The sequence below is a fragment of the Loxodonta africana genome, chromosome 23 (assembly GCF_030014295.1).
Source record: "Loxodonta africana isolate mLoxAfr1 chromosome 23, mLoxAfr1.hap2, whole genome shotgun sequence".
Classification (NCBI taxonomy): domain Eukaryota; kingdom Metazoa; phylum Chordata; class Mammalia; order Proboscidea; family Elephantidae; genus Loxodonta; species Loxodonta africana.
This window is the reverse complement of record NC_087364.1, coordinates 56,510,858-56,534,117: the sequence shown is the minus strand read 5'-3', so window position 1 is coordinate 56,534,117 and position 23,260 is coordinate 56,510,858.

Here is a 23,260-nt window from a genome sequence, read left to right as displayed (position 1 = left end):
CGAAAAACAGACTAAAGGCAATGGGTGAGCTTAACAGGGCTTTATTTGTATGGGGAGGAATAAAAGCACAGATGTAAAACATATATTAAAAGAAGAATCAACAGGACTCATGCCAATTAGGTCTATAGTTATTGGAGGATTCAAAGACACATCTTGGCTTTAAAATCCAGGTGTCTGGAAGATTGGTTGGGCTGTGAATAGAAACGTGAGACTGAGTGAATTTATTTGGTATTGACTGTGTTTGGAGCCCTGGTGGCTCAGTTGCTAACCAAAAGTTCAGCAGTTTGAATCCACCAGCTGCTCCTTGGAAACCCTATGGTTCTACTAAATCCAAGTTCTACTCTGTCCTATAGGGTTCCTATCAGTCAGAATCAACTTGACAGCAATGGATTTGGTGTGGTTTTTGACTGTGTTTAGTTTTGACAAGTAAATTTTGAAGTGTGAAGATGCCAGTTGTAGGAAATTATCTACTAGGTAGTAGGCAACTTAGGACTTGGGTTGGGGAGCAAGGTCACAGCTGGAGAGATGGATTGGGATTTAAGTGTACACAGACGATAGTTGAAATTACTGAATATGTTTTACCAAATGAGAGAAAGAAGAAGAGTTTTCAACAAAGAGACAAAATAAGAAAAGAACTCTAAGGTAGGATAAGAGCATGGAAACTTAAACATCATTAAATCCAGGATTTCACTGGAAAAAAAAAATAGAGATGATCCTTAGTTTTGAATGCTATAGAGCGATCATGAGGGCTGTTAGAAAAGCCTACAAGTCATGTGATAAAAAAATCCCTGAAAAGGTCAGGAAGGCAGTTGCCGGAAAGCAGTGTGACTGAATTCATACACTAACACCTTAAAAAACGATTGGGGAGTCGGAAGTGGAAGCAGTGAATATAGACTACAATTTCTTTCTTTTTTTTTTTTTTGATGAAAGATAATTCGAGTCTTGTTTCAGTATTCCATAACCTCCAGTTATTCAAGCCAGAAATGTAGAATTATCCTTGACATTTCTTTCTTTCTTCTCCTATCTTCTCAAATTTAGCCCATCAGCAACTCTCCTAAACATGTCTTCTTCCAGCCACTTTTCTGCCATCTCTCTGCCACCTGGTCCAAGCCACCACCATCTGGATTACTACAGCATTAGCTTTCAACTGGCTGTTGGCATCCACTCTTGCTCTTCTCCATTTTGATCACATTACGGTTAGAGATATCTTTGGAAAACACAAATATATTGTCAGCTCCCTGCTTAATACCTTTGATAACTTTCTATTGCTCTTAGAATAATGAGCAAACTCCACAATGTGCCCCATAAGATCCTACATAGCCAGGCCCATGTCTGGCTCTCCAGTCTTACATTTATCCGCATGCTGCTTGGTCCCTGCCCTCTAGCCACACGATCAAAGGTAACAGGCTTCTTCCCTTTCCTTCCCTTCCTTCCTCCCTTTCTCCCTCTCTCCCTCCCTTTCTTCTTCCTTCCTTTCTATTACTCCTCACTAGAATGTAAGCTCCATGACAGCAAGAAACTTCTCTCTCTCACACACAAACACACACATACACGTGAGAATCAATAAATTTTTGTTGAATAAGCCATATTTTAACCATTGCAGTAGCTTTTTCTCTGCCTATAAACCTTTTCCTCCAATCTCTTCTGCTTTTCATGTTTGCTTTTTTTTTTTTTACTTTCACACTTCTTCATTTAGCTTCTCATTCATCCCTTCCTCAGAGAACCTTTTCCTGACATCCTTGACTACATTAATGACTCCAATTAAATAATCTCTTAGCACTTATTACATTTCTAAGTTTACATTTATTCGTGTAATTATTTGAATAATGTCTTTCTCTTCCAGTACTGTAACCTCCATGGGGAAGGTTAGTTCTGATTTGGCTCAACATTATAACCTCCATAGCCATCACAGTGCCTAGTCCATAGTGAATGTTCAATAAACTTTGTAAAATAAAGGCATGATTAAGTGAATGAATGCACATGAAATAAGGGCTGAGAAATAAAAGGGTAGCAGGATGGAGAATGATTTTCTATTTTTTTTTAAAGAAATGTGGTCACCTGAGCACATTCACAGGCCTGGAGAAGAAGCTTCTTTTAGTAAACATGCTAAACACCTTTACGTCTCTGGAATCAAAATTACACACAAGACAACTTGTCGTATATGCATGTCCCTTCATAGTACATCTTCTCTTTTCTTCATGCCGGTTTCATTATTTTTTTCCAATTTCAGTTCAAGCAGACACTAAATCCACTTGTCAATGGGAAATGGACTTAGAAGATTGGGAAACAGGTTATCATAGACTTGCTTAGTCAGTTTTCTCTGTACTAAGGCTATTGTTATCTTTTCCACATCCAAAACAGATTTTCTCAAATTTGGTAACATGTTATCTAAGCATTCCTTCTTTTTTAGCTATTAACATTATTTCCTTTCTCAACTTTTCTTTTGATTCATTCCAACAAAAACTGAGTTTTGTGCTGTTCTACTTTTACATTTTAAAGGAAGTAGTTACCTTGGGTCTTCGAGATAACTGTTTGCTTTTGGAGATGGTGACATGGCTGTTCCCAAGCACCACACAGGACCAAATAAGAACACCAGGAAGTGAAGTTGTACCAGTCATTCACGATCCTCACAGAGAAAAAGAACCTGGATTAATCCTGTTGTAATTCAGCCTTTAAAGTTAGAGGATGCTCTGGTTGTTCTGGATATTATTGTTTTTCTCTTCCTTTTCCCCTGATTTCTTGATTTAGAATATATTAGTTTAAAAAAAAAAAAAACCCAAAGACAATCAGTGATTCCAAGACTACTACAAAAATACAATCCCTCTGAGGGAGCTTCAGGTCAGTTTGAAGACGCTACACATTCTGAGATTTGATGAAGCTACATGGTCTGAGATTTTCAGATGCTTATACGAAAGCAGACTCTCAACATTCCAGAATTATCTCCTGAGCGCGATGTACCAACTGCTTCCCTTTCCTTCTCATAAAGTGCCTTATGCGGCGTGTCCAGAGTGATTCTCTGCATCTGCTGCAAAGCAAGAAACGTTCTAGATTTGCATTTGAATTGCTGGCTATTTTTACCTTTCCAAGAGTTTCGTCTGCAAAGATACTTTACTTTGGGGATAAGAGTTATAGAGTCAGATGCATGACCTTTACAGATTTTCAGTAAAAAATTTAATAAAAAAAGACTTAAGCAGTGTGACAAAACCAAACACATCATTTATAAAGTCCTGAACTATGTCACAAAGCACAGTGGAATTCCCCAGACACACATACTGTAGCGAGGGCTTTAGTTGGAGAAATTTCCAACTGGCAATCCTCCTTTGGGAGACGCCTGTATGAATTGGTTTGGTAAATCAGGGGAATGCCTGTGAGTAATCAGTCCTGTGAATAAATAGGCAGCACTAGGCTCACAAGCCCTTCCTTCCCGTATCCACACAAAGGGGATTCAGTGGAATTAAGATTTGTGTGGTTTCCAGACCCTAAATCCCTAGTCAAGCTGCGTGGTAAATAAAGATAAGACATACACCTGACTTCCCTAGTATGTGCTTACCTCAGGGGGTAGGGGGAAGGCGAAAGGGTCTAGCAATCAAAAAGTTACTTAAAAAAAAGTTATCATGTGCATTTAATAGAGTTGTAGTCATCTAAGGATTATTATAAAAACAAAAAAGTATATCCATCCAAGTTTTTTTCCTACTTAAAAAAAAATTACTTATTTATTTATTTTTAATTTCCTGTTTTCAGTTTCTATTTATGATGACGGAAATTTAGCAGTGGATATTGGTGATAGTTGTACAACATGCTGAACGTAACTGGTGTCACTAAATTGTACACGTGAAAAACGTTAAATAGGCAAATGCTGTGTTAGACATGTTTTTACAATGGTAAAAGAAGTTATTTAAAAAAATAAACATTGTATGCTTTGAATAAATTCCATTCACCTCAGAATTATAAAAGCATGCTGTCGCTCTCAAGGAATTTCTTGCCTAATTTTCTGGGCTAGAAACTAAACTTGTAAATTTTAATCCCATATTTTACCGCTTGCCTAACTATTCTTTCTTACTCATTGAATGGACTTGTTGAAAACCGAAAATGAGCTCCCATGTCCAGAATATTCTGGAGTCTTAATTTCACACACAGGAAAACATCAAGGTGACAAGGGACCTGCATGTGGGCTTCATCTGACATTTTCCCTGTTTAGTACAAACGCTGGCAAATGTAAAGCAAGGCCCTCCTGCCCAGTATTATAAGCATCTTCCCTTTCTTTCCTGAGAAGTCGGTAAGCTTGACATTCTGACAGCTGATGTATTCCCTCCCCTTCCCGGGAGCTGAAATTCTCACCCAGGCTTATCTGTCACCCTGGCTTTGATGAGGAGGTTTTAGGCTTTTCCAGTCTGAGGCTGTCAGACTGGAAGTCGGCTTCGAATGGCAGGCCCTACCATGTTCTTTAGAAAGATAGGGTAGCAGCTATGGGCAAACAGCACAGAGGCAGGGGTGGGGAAGCAGTCAAAATGAGCAACTGATATGGGACTGAGAATACAAAGAGAAGAGGCGAGAGGGCAGGTGAATGAGAGAGTAGGAAGCACACTGGCAGGTCCAGGCTTTATGATTATAAAATAATTCAATGCAGTATATTTCTGGGGTGTGTGATTTATCTCTCCCCCTTGTCATTTACCCTCCTTAGGTCAAACTGGACACTGAGGAATCTAGTATAGCTATCACTGATTCATTCATTCAAGAAACACTTACTGAACATTAACTACTGCCAGGAGCTCTGCCAAACACTGGAAATACTGTGGTGACCACGGCCCAGTCTTTAACCTCTCAGGGACTGCCAGTTTAATGGGGGAGCCAGATAAGTGAACCAAAGATCAGAACGCCGTGTGATAAGGGCCGTGGTAGAACTATGCACAGGGTATTCTTGGAGCCCAGAGGGGCAACATCTTGTGAAGATCATAATAAAGATAAATACATAAATAAACCTTTCAAAATCTGTGGCATTTTTATGACAATGGTATATCTACATTTTTTGAGGGTGATACTAATGTTTGGACCAGCTGTACTTCCAGAGGTGGATTTGGGAAACAACAAGATATTAAAAGAAACACCCACCGCAGTATAGTCATCCGCTGGGCAAAACCAAGGTGCAGGGATCTGAAAAGTGAGGGGCTCTTTGGTGCAAGATGAAGTTCAGAATTGATTAAAATAAAGAAATGTTTAACCAGGGTAGTAAATCAGTATTGGTGAGTTTCCCAATAGAGTAATTGGAGGCGCTGGTATTTTTATTGAGCAATTAAATGAAACTCCATTTGTATTCGGAGATTAGTTATGCTAAATCTAGAGTAACTGAGGATAATAATTGCCCATTTCACGCACGTTGTGCACTGAAGTCCCATCGTAGGAACGTGCATGCCTCGTTCGGGTCAGTTTACTAGTGATTCAGCCAGTGCAGCTACAGAGTGAAGAAGACATTGGAAATGTTGAAGCTGGAGACTGACAGGCCTGGGGAAAGTACTCAGGTGAAGTTCTGACTGTTGCAGGCATATGAATCTATAAAATTGGGTTTCTGGTGCTGATCAGAAACTGTAAAACTCAAAAGCTGTAAACTCCTCTATGGTACCTTGACAAAATGACTCTTAAATGAGATCGATTGGATGTGGAGATGTGCAATGCCAAGGAATAAAAACTGAAGGCGATAATTTCAACCACATCGCTCAGTGTCATTTTATATATATATATAATATATATAAATTATATAATCAATATGTATATATACCTATATGTATAATTAATGTTTAAAGTTTCATTTTTGATAATAATAGTTAACATGATAAAAACCCATTGCCATCAAGTCAATTCCAACTCATAGTGACCCTATAGGACAGAGTAGAACTGCCCCACAGAGTTTCCAAGGAGCAGCTGGTAGATTCAAACTGCCGACATTTTGGTTAGCAGCTGAGCTCTTAACCACTGGGCCACCAGGGCTCCTAAAAGGTAATATTTACTATGCGCTTAATTTGTGCCAAGCATGGTGCTAACAGCCATGTGCAGATTATCTCTTTTAATCCTCACAGCAGTCTCACCAGTGATGTACTATTACTGTCTACATTTCAAATGAGGAAAAGAAGGCTCAGTCAGGTTGAAAAACTGGCAACAGACAGAACTGGGATTCAAACCAAAGTCTACAGGGCTGTGAAGCTGCTGTCTTGATGCTCCAGCTCCGTCGAACTGCAGGTCTAAAGACTGAGGTTTTCTTAATGCGTAAATTTGCAGTCAGTTAAATTATTTCCCAAAGTATAAATCTACTTTTTGTTTAGGGAAGGAAAATATGACACCCATATTGTTCAGAGAGGAAAGAAATATCTCTTCTTTAGATCCTCCCTTCTAAAAATATTCACCCAATCACTGGCAGTGTTCGGACACTGAATACATTAAAGGTGGTTAATCTGATATTCTATTTACCAAGAGTCTCTGGGGCTGAATGGAGAGTAAATTTACTAGCTCTTAGACCTCGAACAATTTTTTTTTTTAATTTTTGTTGTGCTTTAAGTGAAAGTGTACAAATCAAGTCAGTCTCTCATACAAAAATTTATATACACCTTGCTATATACTCCTGGTTTTGGGAAATACTCCTAATTGGTCTCACTCTACTGAGATAGCCCACTCCTTCCCTCCACTCTCTTTTTTTTTGTGTCCATTTGGACAGCTTCTGACCCCCTCTGCCCTCTCCAGATAGGAGATGCCAACATACTTTCAAGTGTCTACTTGATCCAAGAAGCTCATTCTTCACCAGCATCTTTTTTCTATCCCATTGTCCAGTCTAATCCCTGTCTGAAGAGTTGGGAAATGGTTCCTGTCCTGGGCTAACAGAAGGTCTGGGGGTCATGACCACTGGGATCCTTCTAGTCTCGGTCAGACCATTAAGTCTGGTCTTTTACGAGAATTTGGTGTCTGCATCCCACTGCTCTCCTGTTCCCTCAGGGGTTCTCTGTTGTGGTCCCTGTCAGGGCAGTCATTGCTTGTAGCTGGATACCATCTAGTTCTGGTCTCAGGCTGATGTAGTCTCTGGTTTATGTGGCCCTTTCTGTCTCTTGAGCTCATAATTACTTTGTGCCCTTAGTATTCTTAATTCTCCTTTGGTCCAGGTGGGTTGAGACCAATTGATATATCTTAGATGGCTGCTTGCTAGTGTTTAAAACCCCAGACGCCACTCTTCAAAGTGGGATGCAGAATGTTTTCTTAATAGATTTTATTATGCCAATTGACTTAGATGTCCCCTGAAACCATGGTCCCCAAAACCCCGCCCCTGCTATGCTGGTCTTCAAAGCATTCAGTTTATTCAAGAAACTTCTTTGGTTTTGGTTTAGTCCAGTTGTGCTGACCTCGCCTGTACTGTGTGTTGTCTTTCCCTTCACCTAAAGTAGTTCCTATCTACTATCTAATTAGTGAAAACCCCTTTCCCACCCTCCCTCCCTGCCCCCTCTCGTAACCATCAAAGAATATTTTCTTCTCTGTTTAAACTATTTCTCGAGTTCTTATAATAGTGGTCTTATACAATATTTGTCCTTTTGCAACTGACTAACTTCACTCAGCATAATGCCTTCCAGGTTCCTCCATGTTATGAAATGTTTCACTGATTCATCACTGTTCTTTATTGATGTATAGAATTCCATTGTGTCTAGTGGTTAAGTGCTACGGCTGCTAACCAAAAGTCCGCAGCTGGAATCCGCCAGACGCTCCTTGGAAACTCTATGGGGCAGTTCTAGTCTGTCCTATAAGGTCACTATGAATCGGAATCGACTCGATGGCAGTGGGTTTGGTTTGGGTTTAGTATTCCATTGTGTGAATATACCATAATTTATGTATCCATTCATCCGTTGATGGGCACCTTGGATGCTTCCATCTTTTTGCTATTGTAAACAGTGCTGCAGTAAACATGGGTGTGCATATATCTGTTCGTGTAAAGGGTCTTGTTTTTCTAGGATGTAATCCAAGGAGTGGGATTGCTGGATCGTATGGTAGTTCTATTTCTAGCTTTTTAAGAAAGCGCCAAATCAATTTCCAAAGTGGTTGTACCATTTTACCTTCCCACCAGCAGTGTAGAAGTGTTCCAGTCCCCCCACAACCTCTCCAACATTTATTATTTTGTGTTTTTTGGATTAATGCCAGCCTTATTGGAGTGAGATGGAATCTCATTGTAGCTTTGATCTGGATTTCTCTAATGGCTAATGATCGTGAGCATTTCCTCATGTATTTGTTAGCTACCTGAATATCTTCTTTAGTGAAGTATCTGTTCATATCTTTTGCCCATTTTTTAATTGGGTTATTTGTCTTTTTGTAGTTGAGTTTTTGCAGCATCATGTAGATTTTAGAGATCAGGTACTGATCAGAAATGTCATAGCTAAAAGCTTTTTCCCAGTCTGTAAGTAATCTTTTTACTTTTTTGGTGAAGTCTTTGGATGAGCATAGGTGTTTGATTTTTAGGAGCTCCCAGTTATCTAGTTTTTCTTCTGTATTGTTAGTAATGTTTTATATACTGTTTATGCCATGTGTTAGGGCTCCTAACATTGTCCCTATTTTTTCTTCCATGATCTTTATCGTTTTAGATTTTATATTTAGGTCTTTGATCCATTTTGAGTTTGTTTTCGTACATAGTGTGAGGTATGGGTCTTGTTTAATTTTTTTTTGCAGATGGATATCCAGTTATGCCAGCACATTTGTTTAAAAGACTGTCTTTTCCCCATTTAACTGATTTGGGGCCGATCTTGAACAATTTGATAAACTTCGCTACACCTTAGTTTTCTTATCTGTTTAATGGAAATTATAATATCTACTGCCCAGGGATGCTGTGAAGATTAAATGACAGTACTGACAAGAAAAGTGTTACTTTTTAAGCATTTCCTCTGTGTCAGGTACTCTATATGGGCCCTGGCATACATTATTACATTTAAGTATTAAGTATTACCATCACCAATTTCTGATGAGGAAATGGAGGCTCAAGGAGATTAAAAAACAAAACAAAACAAAACAAAAACAACTTGCTTAAGGTCACATAGGTATGAAGTAGAGATAATAGAATTCAGACAAGGTCTGTGTATTTCGGAAGACTGTGTTTTTCTCAGGTGTTAGGTCCTCTGCACGTCACACTGCCTTTCTAGACTGTAAAGCACTCTAGAAATGGCATTATTATTTATACCCAATTTGGGGAATAAAATTATTTTATTATACTTTAATGGTTTGAAAACGTGTATTTTATGATTGTAGAGATGGTCACTGATAAGTGGACCATGAGACTGTCTATGTTGATCTTGAGAGAATGCAAATAAATTGTACAATTATTGATTATTGTGGGTTGATTGCCACACAGGATACTGAGGGTTATATGCACAGAATAGCATATTGACCCCAATCCTACATCCAACCTGGATTGACCATCCCTTCCCTCTTACTAAAGCAGGTCAGAGAAAATATAGGACATGTCTGCCTTCATAGTCATTTGTATAGGAGATCTGTCAAAATGTCCTTTTTTGAAATAGAAGACATCTTTTGGATAAGATCAAATTTGGCTAAATCGAATTTTTATTTCCTTTGACATAGATTGGAATCAGTGATGTGATTTTTTTTAATCTTTGCGTAGAGACCAAAACCAAAGCTGTTGCCGTCAAGTCGATTTTGACTCATAGCGACCCGATAGGACAGAGTAGAACTGCCCCATAGGGTTTCCAAGGAGCACCTGGGGGATTTGAACTGCCAGCCTTTTGGTTAGCAGCTGTAGCTCTTAACCACTATGCCACCAGGGTTTCCTTGTGTACAGAGGAGAAGAAAAATCATCTTGATAAATTTCCTTGACTTTCTTGAAGGTGTTTGGTGCCTTTCTCTTTGGAAAAGACAACAGAGCTCTGACCCTGAAGATAACAAACTTACGCATGGAGTCTAATGTTACTGATAGATTTTGATTCAAATCTATTCACATTTCTATATTCAAAACATTCATTTCCTATGTTCGACGATTCTTTATTAAATTAACAAACACTTATTGAGCACCTACTGTATAAGAGGCTCTATTCTAGGTGTGGATACATCAGGAAACAATACAAAATTCTTGCTCTCATAGAATTTACATTCTAGCAGGATGGAGACACACAAAAACTGAACGTGAAATGTGTTAGGGGCATATGGTATGCTATGGAGAAAAACAAAGCTGGGACTGGACATAGAAGGTGTGCAATAGGATGTGATTTGAAAGATGGTTTTCAGGGAAATCTCTGATAAAGTGACATTTGGGTAGAGACCTGAAGGAAGTAAGGTACCGAATCATTTGTGTATCTAGGGGAAGAGTGTTTTAGGCAGGGGGCACAGCAAAGGCAAACATCCGAGATGTGAGAATATGTGGTGGGTTTGAGGAACAGCCAGAATGCCAATATGTTTGAAATGGAGTGAGAAAGGGAGAGTAATAGAAGATCTCAGAGAGGAGCTAGGGATGCAAGTCATGCGTGGTGGCCCTGTGGGCTATTGCAAGGATGTGTCTTTTATGTGAAATCAGATGTGAAGATGTTGGAGGCTTTTGAGCAGAGGATATTATAGTTTAACATCTACTTTCAAATGACCACTGGTGTCGGGTGCAGAATCGAATGTGTGCATGGGGTCAGGGAGTGGCATAATCAAGAAACCAATTATGAAAATATTGGAGTAATCTAGGTAAAAGTTGGCAGTAACTTGACCCAGAGTGATAGCAATGGAAATGCTAAGCAATTGAATTCTGGATATATTACGAAGGTGGGAGCAATGGAGTTTTCTGTTGGATTGAATATGAGATATAAAGGAAGGAGAGAAGTCAAACATGACTCCAAGATAATTCTTCTGAAAAACTGGAAGAATGGAGTTGCCATTTACTAGTAGGCAGGAGTATGGGAAGAGTGGACTTTCTGTGAAAATTCAGAAATTTGATTTTTAACATGTTAAGTACAAGATGTCTGTAAGATGCCCAAGTGGAAATGTTCTGTAGGTAGTTGGATAGAAGTATGGAAGTTAGAATTTGTGAGCTATCTATGTGTGGGTAGGTTTAAGGTCTTGAGTCTGGATTGGACTCTTCTAGGGAGTAAGTATAGATAAAAAAATAGAGGAGTTTAAAGTTGTGCCATGAAACACTCCAACATTTAAAGATTCAGGAGATGATGAAGAACCAGCAAAAGAGACTGAGAAATTCTGTATAAAATAAGGAGAACGTGTGTGTGTGTGTGTGTGTGTGTGTGTATTGTTATTTCTGTCTCTATGGCTATGTATGTATATTATTGACTCTCCTAGGAAACCTGAGTTAACAGGTAGAATTCAGTTTCTGAGAAATGATGATACTGAGTTTTCCATGACATGTGCCCAAAAACCAATGAGGAAGGGGCTCTAACAGGGAAATTGCATCTATGTTCAGTTTTTCTTGGACTAACAAATGACTTTGAAATTTAAAGTGAAGAAGTAGAGGGTGATATGAAGTATGATAATGGGAAAAGATGGCAACATGGCTGGAAAGGGAGGTATAGATAAGCTTCAGTCTTCTTGTGACTAATATAATATAATATAATATAATATAATATAATATAATATAATATAATATAATATAATATAATATAATATAATATAATATAATATAATATAATATAATATAATATAATATAATATAATATAATATAATATAATATAATACACACTCTTTAATATAGATTTAGTAACCACACCAATGAATAAAGAAAATAAAATGCACAAATAGTTGCACACTGAGATAACCGCTGCAGTATTTTGGTGCTTTGTTTCTGGTTTTCCCCCCCCCATACATATACATATGTTGACAAAATTAGGAATATATTATATATACATTACTATAGTCTGCTTTTTCATTTGATATAATAGGATCAACAGTTTTGGAAGATGCATTTTTCATTATATTTTGATGAGAGAAGGGAGTTGATCAAAGAGAAGATTGTGTTAGTTTGAGAAATGTCTGCTCCAATATCTACCAATAAAGTAGAATGATGACTTGTGTGTATATGAAAGAGACAGAGAACAAGGACGACTCTGGATGCTAAGTGTCTCGGTGACTGATATGATGGCTGTGCTAACCCAGCGGGACTAAGAAAACAAGAAGAACTAAACCTTTGCTTATTTTTTATGTCGGGGTGAATTCCAGTCTTTTTGTTTCTAAATAGCTAGAGAATTGTTGGTTTTTTCATTACTAGATGTAGCAGAAACTGAAAGAGAAGAATACCTGGAAATGTTTCGGTTGATGTCTACCAATGTAAACAGACAACTAAATTAATGCGTGGCACAAAGTGGATTGTTTTGACTAAATTACTTGGTCTGGTTTACGCCACAGTCTACAAAGACAAAAATTACCACCTCTTCCCTATGTTTTTCACGTGGCAGGGGTATAACTTAGACACATATAACATCAAAATGGGAATTTTTTATAAATCTGTGAAAATTATGAAAAACCAGTTTAGTTTATCAGTAAAGTGTTATGAGCACGACCACAGCAAAATAATTTCTCCTGTTGACAACTCTTACAGCATGACTTGTCTCTAAAAATAATTACTTGGGGTGGTTAGATTCCGAAGATATTGGTAAAGCCAGAGACAGTGAAAATTGTTTTAAAATAAATGCAATTCACAAATCCAACGGAAGTAATATTCAGTTGTGAACTTCTGACAACAGTGAGTAAAATGTGTTTGTGCTTCTGTTTGTGTATTACAAGCTCTCGCTCTCTGAATTCTTGAATGGAGAGCTCAGTTGCCTAGAGAATGGAACTTTACAAGGTCAAGGCCACGCATTTCACTGGCCATATAGAAGCACAAAACTCTGTCATAGCCATCAATTGCAGCAGGAGCTCCAGACAGTCATCTCATAGACATGTGCTCTTGGTCACATAAAGACCTGCTAAAAGAGCTCAGATGCTTCAGTAATATCCACCACAGTATTAAGAAAAAAGACACACAACCTTAAGCACAAATGCTACCTACCATAGGGCAATGATTTCAACTTTGTATGTGAGTGGCAGTATATACACAGAAGCTCACAAGGATACGTACTTAACTGCATCAGAGAAGAGTAAAAGCCCCACTTTGCCTTAATTTCAGTATTTGGCTGAAAACAAACATACAATAATTGTCTTTCACTTATTCCTAGTTAATATTGCATTCGTACAGAAGTTTTAGAAACATTTGAAGACTATTACATTCTTTTAAATATGTAATTATTTAATCTATCTTTGCCATTTGTTAGAACCAAGTCAATGCATTAGAACAGAGTTTTTCAAAACATACAGTAACATCTCTACATCTTGGAGTTAGGAAGTCGATCAGGGAAACAACGCAACAGAACTGAGAAACTCACTATGCTTCGGCTGCTTCACACTGAGGGTCATATGCAATGACAAACACTGAAACTTGCACCGTTGATCAAGTTGGAAACAACTGGCTTCTGATCATTGCGTTTTTGCTTTAAACATCTCAGCCTGTCATTTCCTAAAGTACAAAGTCGGGTAAGTTCCTTTGCAAATCCATTCATTATCCACTGGACTTGGGAACCCAACAGCCCCTCTCATCTCTCAAGGAGAATTATGCTTTTATGTTGTTCATTAAAAAAAACAAAAAGGTCAAACATCAAGTCTATAACCTCCATAACCTCTAAGGAATCACCATTTCCGTCTGCAGCCCTGGCTGTTGTTTAGAAGCAAGAGCAGGACCAGAGAGAAATTCCCTTCTTTTAGTCTAAAACTCTTGCTCTGCCTTAGCAAAACCATGAATACAACGTGGATCAGCCTTTCCATATGCAAAATGGACGGAGGCACCCAATTTCCTTTACTAACAAATTCAACCCCCAATAGTTCTTTATCAGGGAAATCAGTCTTTACCCTCCAATTTCCCCTTAAAAAAAATTAAACTCAGGCTATCAAAGCACACTGACCATGGGAATAAAATATTTATCTAACAGGTTTCAAGTCAGAAGGATAGCTTCCCCTTCTTTATTTTTCTTGGACCTTAATATCTCCCACCCACGAAAGTCCTCACTCCATCCTACCAACAGCCCAGCTGGCACCACAGATGAGAAACAAAGTGTTTTCCTCACGACCTCTAAGCATTCTACTCCACGGGAAAAGCAACGTGAGTGCACACTCAGCAGGCTCCGCGCTCGAGTCAGTTTGTCCTCGAGGCATTTCTGCCATAAAACATAGTCCTGTCCCCTGTGTTTTGCTCCAAGCAGACTGTCTCCCACTCCTCTCTCTCTCCCCTTCCTGCCTCTCACTCCGCACCTGGCTGCAATTCGCGACCCACAGGGCACAGCGCAAACAAAAAGCACGAAACAGCAACAGATTCCTTTGTTATACATGCAAATCCTACCTCCGGTAGTTGTCACATCTTCCTCAAAAGCCACGCTTAATTTTTAATGACAGCGATCCAGTGCAGTCCTCCAAATAGCCACCAGTAATCATAGTTACCTCTCGTGCCTAAAGCCTTTCTGGACCATTAATGTCACAACCCTTGCTAACTCATAGCTTTAACACTGCCTGCTCAAAATGTCTGAAAGAGTTTGGAAGGACAATAGAAGTGACAGGCACGCTAGACAGCCATGCTTGAAATTAGTTATCGGGAGCTCCGTTAAAGCTGTTTCATACTGTTTTTAAAGCGTGCAGAAGGTAGGATTTATTAGCCTATGATAGGCATACTATTTCTGTTTTTATTAAATACTGTAATAGGCTGTCTGTTAGCAATGCTGTGATAGGTCCAACATCTCTTCCCCACTGCTTTCGAATTCTTACATTAAAAAGGGAGAGAGGGCTCAGACTTCCTTACAAGACCGACACCATCCAGCCTACTAAGTCAGATTTCTAAATCCTCTTTAACTGCAGGAGAAAGAGTTCCTTTGGCAAATAGGGATTTCTACATGAGGAGTGAAGTTGAGAATAAACACTCTAGGATTCTCCAAACAATTCTCTCACTCCTGACAAGGGACCTCGGCTCTTTCTAGTTATAAAAATAGGTGTTCTCTGGAAGTAGGTAAGAGAATCAATCCAAACAGGAACAGTTCTCACCTTCGTCGAAGGTAGGACCTACAACTTATACAAATTCTCAAATCGAATGCTTAAATTATGTACTAAATGGACAGAGTGGAAAAACCTGCAAAGTAAGTAATTATTGCATGCTGATTTACAAAGGTTTGTGTGAGCAATCACACGCAATGCACTAATTGTCAAAATGACAAGAATGAATGGCAGGTGGGAAGAATGGGGACGTGTACTCTACCTTGATCCGCTTTTGACAGTCATGATCAGGGAAGGTGGAAGAGCCATTTCTCACCATTGTTCAGAGATGAGGGTATTAACTGGAAATGCTACTCGGAAAACTTTAAGTACCCTTTCAAATAGGGAAGCAAAAAAAAAAAAAAAAAGTTCTCGGTGGCTCACAAAACATAGAGAATGTTTTCTGCTCCAGCTACTCAAATTTATTTTGATAGTTTTTATCAAGCAGTCTTTTGTCCTTTTCTTTGGCTTTTCTTCCCCACCTCCTACTACCTCAAGGGTAATAGAGTTACGTAGTGCTTACTGTGGAAACTGAGTGGCCCTCTCCAGGGGAGGTGCTTAGGAAGGATCGAATTCACTTAGGTCTAGTCTATTCTGACTCATTGTGACCTTACAGGACAGAGTAGAGCTGCCCAATAGGGTTTCCAACGCTGTAAATCTTTACAGAAGCAGACTGCAACATCTTTTTCCCCGCGGAGAGGCCGGTCGATTCCAATCTTGGACATTTTGGTTGGCAACCGAATGCTTTAACCACTGCGCCACCAGGGCTCCTTAAGCAGCAGCTGTAATATATGGAAATGTACTATACTGGCCTACAGAATTGAAAATGAGGACTAATTTTAAAAAATGACAACAAAGCAAACCTTCAAATAGAGGCATCAAAACCAAAACAAACCCAGTGCCGTCCAGTCGATTCCGACTTACAGCGACCCAGCACTATCTAATAACTGGTTGTTTTTTTTTGTTATCTAGAAATGCTATGATGATCACAGCATACATTATTTTATTATATGCAAGAACTGAATGTCTGAATCCTTCAGGTCTGATAAAAGAAAGCTTCTACCCCTTCCCCCCTCAACTTCTCTAAACTCCTGATGGCTGGTTTGAATACACCCCTGATTCTATGAGCCTGATAGGTGTTACTGGGCTGCTCCTAATTTCTTCTCAGGAATAAAATGTGATTTAATGGAAAAGTCTTCATGTGTCACAAACCATAACTGTATTTCACTCTGAATGTTTTTATCGTGGTTTCCCTAGAGCAAAATCAAAACCAGAAAATTACCGTAATTTTCATTTCAAGAAACAATTCCGTCCCCATTAAGTTGGTAGGACAAAGCGAAGCGGCATTGGTCAAATTTTCATTTTTCCAAAAGGAAAACAACAACAAAAACAATTTTTATGCCAAGTGTGTGTCCAAGACCTCTCACTAGCTTCATGACCAACCAAGAGTAACTCTTTCTTACTAGACTAATTAAGTTTTCCCAGTTGTAAGGAGTTTGGGGAATAGAACAGTATTGTCTTTAGTACTTCACTCTCACAGTTGGTAACTGGAGTAATTGACACGACTAAAATGTGAGCACAAAAATTCCAAAATTCAGCTTGAAATTGTTAGGAGAAAATTCTTCAGGGTTTTATGGAAATCAAACACATCATCCAAAAAATTGTAATGGAATAAGGATTATTTCAGGGGCAAAGAATTTATGAATATTCTTTTTAAAAAACAACAGGAGAGCAATATTATAAATTGTATATCCCAAATAATTTTTTCAGATGTATGAAAGTGTTTAAATGATACCCTAAGCATTATTAAAAGTTATACATATATATTATATATAATATAGATTAAAGAGATATATAATATATATATTAAAGATATATACACACAGATCTATATATGTATATTAAAGATATATACACACACAGAGGAGGGAGGGAGGGAGAGAGAGACAGAGACAGAGAGAGAAACATTCGGAAAACACCCTAGCTGGATACCTCCTTCCAGTTCTATGTGTTGTTAATTCAGGAAACAACTGTTAATGAGCTAAGAGAGAAATGGATAAGATTTTGACCTTGGGTTGAGGTAATGGGGAAGCACCTGGGCAGGAATGGCTAGTGGTGCTATGCTTTAGGAAGTTTGTGTCCCTGAGGGAGCAAAGAAAGGGTGCCATTTGGACTTCTCTGAGAATAAAGGAGGGTGCTGGAAGGGGCAGTGTTCAGATGGAAGAGGGGCTAGGGTGGAAGAGAGTTTGTTGCCATAATGAAGCCCCTGTTGGAAGTCATGTCAGACTCTGTAATAGAGGAGGAGGAGGAAGTGAGGGAGGGAAAGAACAGGAAAAGAGAAAAGGGATCTACAAAGGAAGAAGGAAAGGATTTCTTGAAGGAACAGTGTTGGAGAAGACTTTGGAATAAGGAAGCCTGATTTTGAAACTTAGTTCTGTTAGCCTCTTTGAACCTCTCCTGTAAAATGGAATGATGACAATGGCTGCTGCAAGATTGTAGTGAAATGAAACAAGGTACATGATAACGTATGAGTAAAGGTCTTTGTAAACAGAAATACCAGCAGGAAGAAAGAGAGAGATGAAGGGTAAGAGAGGGGGAAAGAAGTAAGAAGAAAGAACAGGAAGAAAAGAGGGGGAAGTGCAAGAGAGGGAGAAGATTTTCTCCCGTTGAATCATACAAGATAGAATTTCTTCCTTGTTTTTGTTTGGCTTTCGGGAACACATTCCAATAACTTAAGTTCTACCTCTATAATGAAGTTTCAGGTAATAAAATGTCTTTGGAGCTTACACCTTCTTCAACAAGAGAGCAATCTATGTTGCATTTGTTTTATAAGCTTGTTCTACCATTTTGTAAGCAGCTGATCTGAGGATTGAATTTAGTAACTCATAGCATTGCTTTTTTTGGACGGTTCCCTGGAGAATGAAGTTTGGGCCGGCAGAAGGCAGGAACTGAAGTGATATTTCAGAGCTGTATTACTAAACAGATTCAGCAAGAGCACTCTGTGTGTCTGTAACTCGATAATGTTTTCAATGGCATCTGTCCCCGAATGAGCGTAAGAGAACTTGTTCTGGGAAGAATTGGTGTGTGTTAACAAATATTAGGCTGAGAAGCGGAGCCTGGGCAGAGTGAGCCGATCACATATGCAGAGAATGTGCAGTTTACATGCGCAGGCTGCAAGTGAAATGGTTTAATGAATGGAACGATGAGTGTATAATTTCATTATGAGTCATCACTATTCAAATGAAAATGTGATAGATACATAACCAGAAAGTGTAGTGATCTGTTACAGATACAAGGGCTAATTATATTTTGGAGTATATAATTTATGCTGTGAATAACACAGAGAGCAACTGTTTTTGCCCTGTTCTAACTTTTTTTCTAACTATTTTCCAGGAACTACAGTAGAGTTAGCTTAGACACTGCTTCCTTCCTGATACATTTCTGAGGCTGACTCACTCCGAAGTGATCTTCAGCTCCAGTTTAGATGTATGGGAGAGATACTCTAGTATAAACTTGAAGTCCTAGCTCTAGAAAGTCATTTTAAAAAAGAAAACAGTTAAAACAATGTCTGATTTCTGAGATAGAATGAAAGGATCATTCCTTGGTCTAAATCTCAAAAAAAAAAAAAATTTTTTTTTTTAATCACTTTGCACAAAATTTTTTCTTCTGATGTGAGTTTTTTTTTCTAGAAGAAAGTTGACTAATGGAATCATAATTTCTAAATTGTACATTTATAGAGTATACTCACACACATCATATTTGATCCTCAGAGCAAGGTTGTTGGGAGCCAGGACAATATTAATATTTCCATTTTCAGCTGGGAAATTGAGGCTAAAGGAGGGTAAGTGATTTCCCCAAGATCACATAGCCCCTAAGTGGGTCTTCTGACTCATCCAGCATTCTTTATATTTTTTGAAACTTTGCCACTAGCTCTTAATATTTCTTCTGGTGAGAACTTCTAGGAACTTTGCCCTCTACTTCATGAAGTGTAGAACTACAAAAATAGGAAGAAAAAAAAAAACATGAATAAGAACTCGCTGACATATTTCTCTCCAGCTGGCAAATACTCATGGCTGGAATTTTCACGGTTCTTTTTGTGGCTATTTATGTTTTTAAGGTAGAGTTGGTAAACTTTTTTTAAAAGTAAGCTATAGATTTTCACATTATTCTTATAGTTACAGGACAGATATTGAATTCTATGCTAATGGCAGCTGAGCAGGACTTCTGATGTGTGAGCTACAAGGACAAACACACCTGGTAAGGCCATCATATGGACCTTCTGAGATCCTTTGATTGTTTTTCTGTCTTCGTAACAATTCCACCCCCTGTCTGTCAATTTGTTGTGCTGTGGTAGCTTGTATGTTGCTACGATGCTGGTGACTATACCACTGGTATTTCAAATACTGGCAGGGTTACCTGTAGGTCACCCATGGGGGACTGATTTTTCAGCAGAGTCTCCAAACTAAAACAGACTGGGAATAAACATCTGGTGATCTACTTCTGAAAATTAGTCAGTGAAAACCCTATGGATCACAACAGAATATTGCCTGATACAGTCCTGGAAAATGAGCCCCCTAGGTTGGAAGGCACTTAAAATACACTATGGCCACAACAATGGACTCAAGCATACTAATGATTGTGAAGTTGGTGCAGGACCAGAAGATATTTTGTTCTGTTGTACGTGGGGTCGCCATGAGTCAGAGCTAACTTGATGGCAACTAACAATCATAATAATTAAGGGAGAAAATCCTACAGGAAAACCCCAGGCAATTAGTCTTACCTGCAGGTTTCAGGCAGTGTGTTACCATTCTGTGCGCCATTAAAGTGGGAAAAGGAGGTAATAATAATATATGGGTTAATTAATTTATCTGAATTTTCAGAATAGGAGCAACACACATCACACACAGACAGCGATGTGCCACAGCCCTTGCCGGGGTGCCCATGAGAAAGCACCGGCACAAGCTAGTTTAACTGCTTTCCAGTGCCATCACTCCTTGGTTGAACCATTGCATTTGGCAGACAGCTTATTGGGCTGCATTACCATCCTTCTGAAGTCTGTCAGAGTACTGGACATAAATCAGCTTTAAAATAAAACATAAAATAGAGCCATTGACGGCATTTGAGGTTTTATTTCATTTGTATTCTCCTACTTTCTGGGGTCTAACTGCAATTTTTGTGCTTAACGGAAACATGAAGTATACACATATGGTACTTCAGGCCCAAGGATGTATGTGCAATAAATGAGAAGATATCGCTGGCTGCTATTATTATCATTATGACGTATGGTAACGGAGGGATATGGACCTTCTACGCAACATACCCTGAGAAGCTATCCTTGCTGTTTTCAGTATAAGTTAATTAAAACACATCTGTCTTAACAAAATCTCTGGCATGCAGAAAGCTCTAAGTTTGGGTACAAAGGACATGGATTTATATGTATATTGATGTTTATATGCATGTGTGTATTTTAATAACTTGCTTTACTTATATTGCTAGATTCTTGGAGTTGGAGGAAAGCTATTTGAGAAACAAGATGCTTTTTAGCAAATGAGTCAACATTCATTCTACAAATGGCCCAGCTCTCAAAAACTGTATCAAAATCCTGATAAATCTATTACGTCATTACTAGTTGGAAAATTTTTAATATGTTGCTCAATGTGAGGCATCTAGGAAAGTCTTAATATTTTCATATTACATAATTTACTTAGAAAATGAATACAAACAAATATGTTTGAAACACTGAAAAGCATTCATAAAGTTATTTTTACCGAAGGTATATGTTAGATGGAAACCCTGGTTACACAGTGGTTAAGAGCTACGGCTGCTAACCAAAAGGTCAGCAGTTCGAATCCACCAGGCACTCCTTAGAAACCCTATGGGGCAGCTCTACTCTGTCCTATAGAGTCTCTATGAGTCGGAATCAACTCGACTGTAACGGGTTTGGGTTTTTTTTTTTGGTTATAGGTTAGATATGATGGTGTCTTCACTTCTTGCCCTGTTTCTGTCATCCGCAGAGGCCCTGCAGGCCTGAATCAAAAACAGGTAGCCTAGACAAAAATGATAGTGCCAAGTGTTGTGTTTTTAAAAGACTAAGATTAACCCTACACTTTACCTCACATTTTCATAACTTGAATGTTAACGATTAGCCATTTTCATTTGATAGTCCATTGCTAATGATAAGTCTGTGATGATACTAGTATACGGTTAACTTGGTGCAATATAAATGATGAAGAAATATTTACCAAATGATGTATTTAACAGAAACCATAGAAAGTGGGAACAGGGATGGATGAAGAGGAGATTCTAAGGCTGTGGTGAACTGAATGCAGATCCCTTCCTCTTCTTTCCTGATTCCTGAGCCAAATGATGGCTCTGCACAGGTGTGATCATCCAAAGGAATGCTTGTAAGCCTGGGCACTGACCTCTGGAAGTGATGAGGTAAAGGCAGGAAAACAGTGAGTCCTAGGAAGGCTTGCCTATGGAAACTGTGAATTCCTAGGGAACTCCTCATTGGAGTGTTTTTGGTTTTTATGACATCTGAGGAGGGAAGAAAAACAAAGTAAAATAAAACATGTGGGTCGAGTCCTCTCTGGCTCTGAGCCTGGGAGAGTACAAAGATACTTGAAAGTAATGCGCTTCTTTCAGGTGCCCAAGAAGGAGGCTGACAGTCTGCCCAGTTCAGTGCTGGGGGCCCATGAGGGAGAGACCACCAGCCCAGAAGTGTAGTTACCCAGATTCTACAAGGATCATATATAAGCCCTAATCAGCCAATGAAGAAAACAACAATAGTCTAAGAAGATTTAGCAGCTAGAGAGAAAAAGATTATTCCAAACAAACTGAAGTACCCAAAAAGTAGAACTGCTAGAGGAAGAAAAACATATGTATGTTTATCCTTTATAGTGATTTTAAGTGTAAATATATTGTCTGCCGTTGATGTTGAACCCTTGCATCCTCTCAGCCTGTACCGACTTAACAACAGGGCTCCTTTCTGCCAACTCCGTCATAAATGGGCTCTGATGCAAGTTCCCATTATTACTGCCTTTTATTATCAGTGTCTTTATAAATCCAATCTTCACTCGTCTTTGGGGGTAGGAAACATTACATATAAATGTCTGCGAGTGAACGTCTGCGAATGATAACATCAACATGTATGTAGCACGTATTATGATAAGATGTACCCCCCCCCAAAAAAAAGCCAGATGGTGGTAAGTAACTCAAATATGGTATAAGTTAGGGACTACCTGTATTTGTTTGGTATCTTTCTTCCCTCCTCTACATTCTCTACCTTTCTTTATCACTTTGTTTTTCATTCTTTTCCCATAAATAGCATATACATGGATTAGATTTGTGTGTGTATGTGTATATATGTATGTAGGTATATATATACATATATATACATACACACATGCATATAAGCAACAATTTTTAAAGCTAAACACGTGATTTTTTTCCAACTGAACTATTTTATTAAATGTTGAAGAGGCTTGCCTGTTGAGATGGAAGATCAAGTACGAGATAATATTTTGAGGTACAGAGCAAAAATATAAAGAAGTGGAAAAAGATAAGAGACTAGGGGATTTAATCCAGAAAATCTAACAGGTAAAGACAGGAGTTCCAAGGGCAGAAAGAAAAATTGAAAAAAAGACAATCTTATCTTTTTTTTTTTAAGTTCCAAAAATTGTTTTCTTTAAGCAGAAGAAAGATACAAAACCTTTTTCAAGCAGGATTTACAGTATTTTCTTGTAATAGTCTTTAAATAGTAGTCCCTAATAGATCTTGGTTTACTCAATGGATATGTGTGGAAAGAGCCAAATATCCAGTGGAGGCAGATGAAGAGAAGGTGCTGTGGTGAGCAGTGACACTTGATGGGCACATACTCACACCCACACATACGTCAACGCACAAACAGTTGGATAGGGAAAGGCCAAGTAGCAGAATGTTTTGAAAGTGTTATAAAAGGACTCTTGAAATAGGATGGCCATACTGAAAAGGGAATTCTGATATACAAACCTGGAATGGAAAGTTCTAGACTGACTCAGTGAAAAATTGGGATCAGGGGAGAAGGACAAGTAAAACATTCCAAAGGATCCATACCTGGGTAAAGAAGGAGAGGGCCAAGAAAAAGGATTTAATATTTCATATCACAGAGGACAGGTGAGGGGGCAAATTGAGGAGAAAGACAGCATCTTGGTTGTC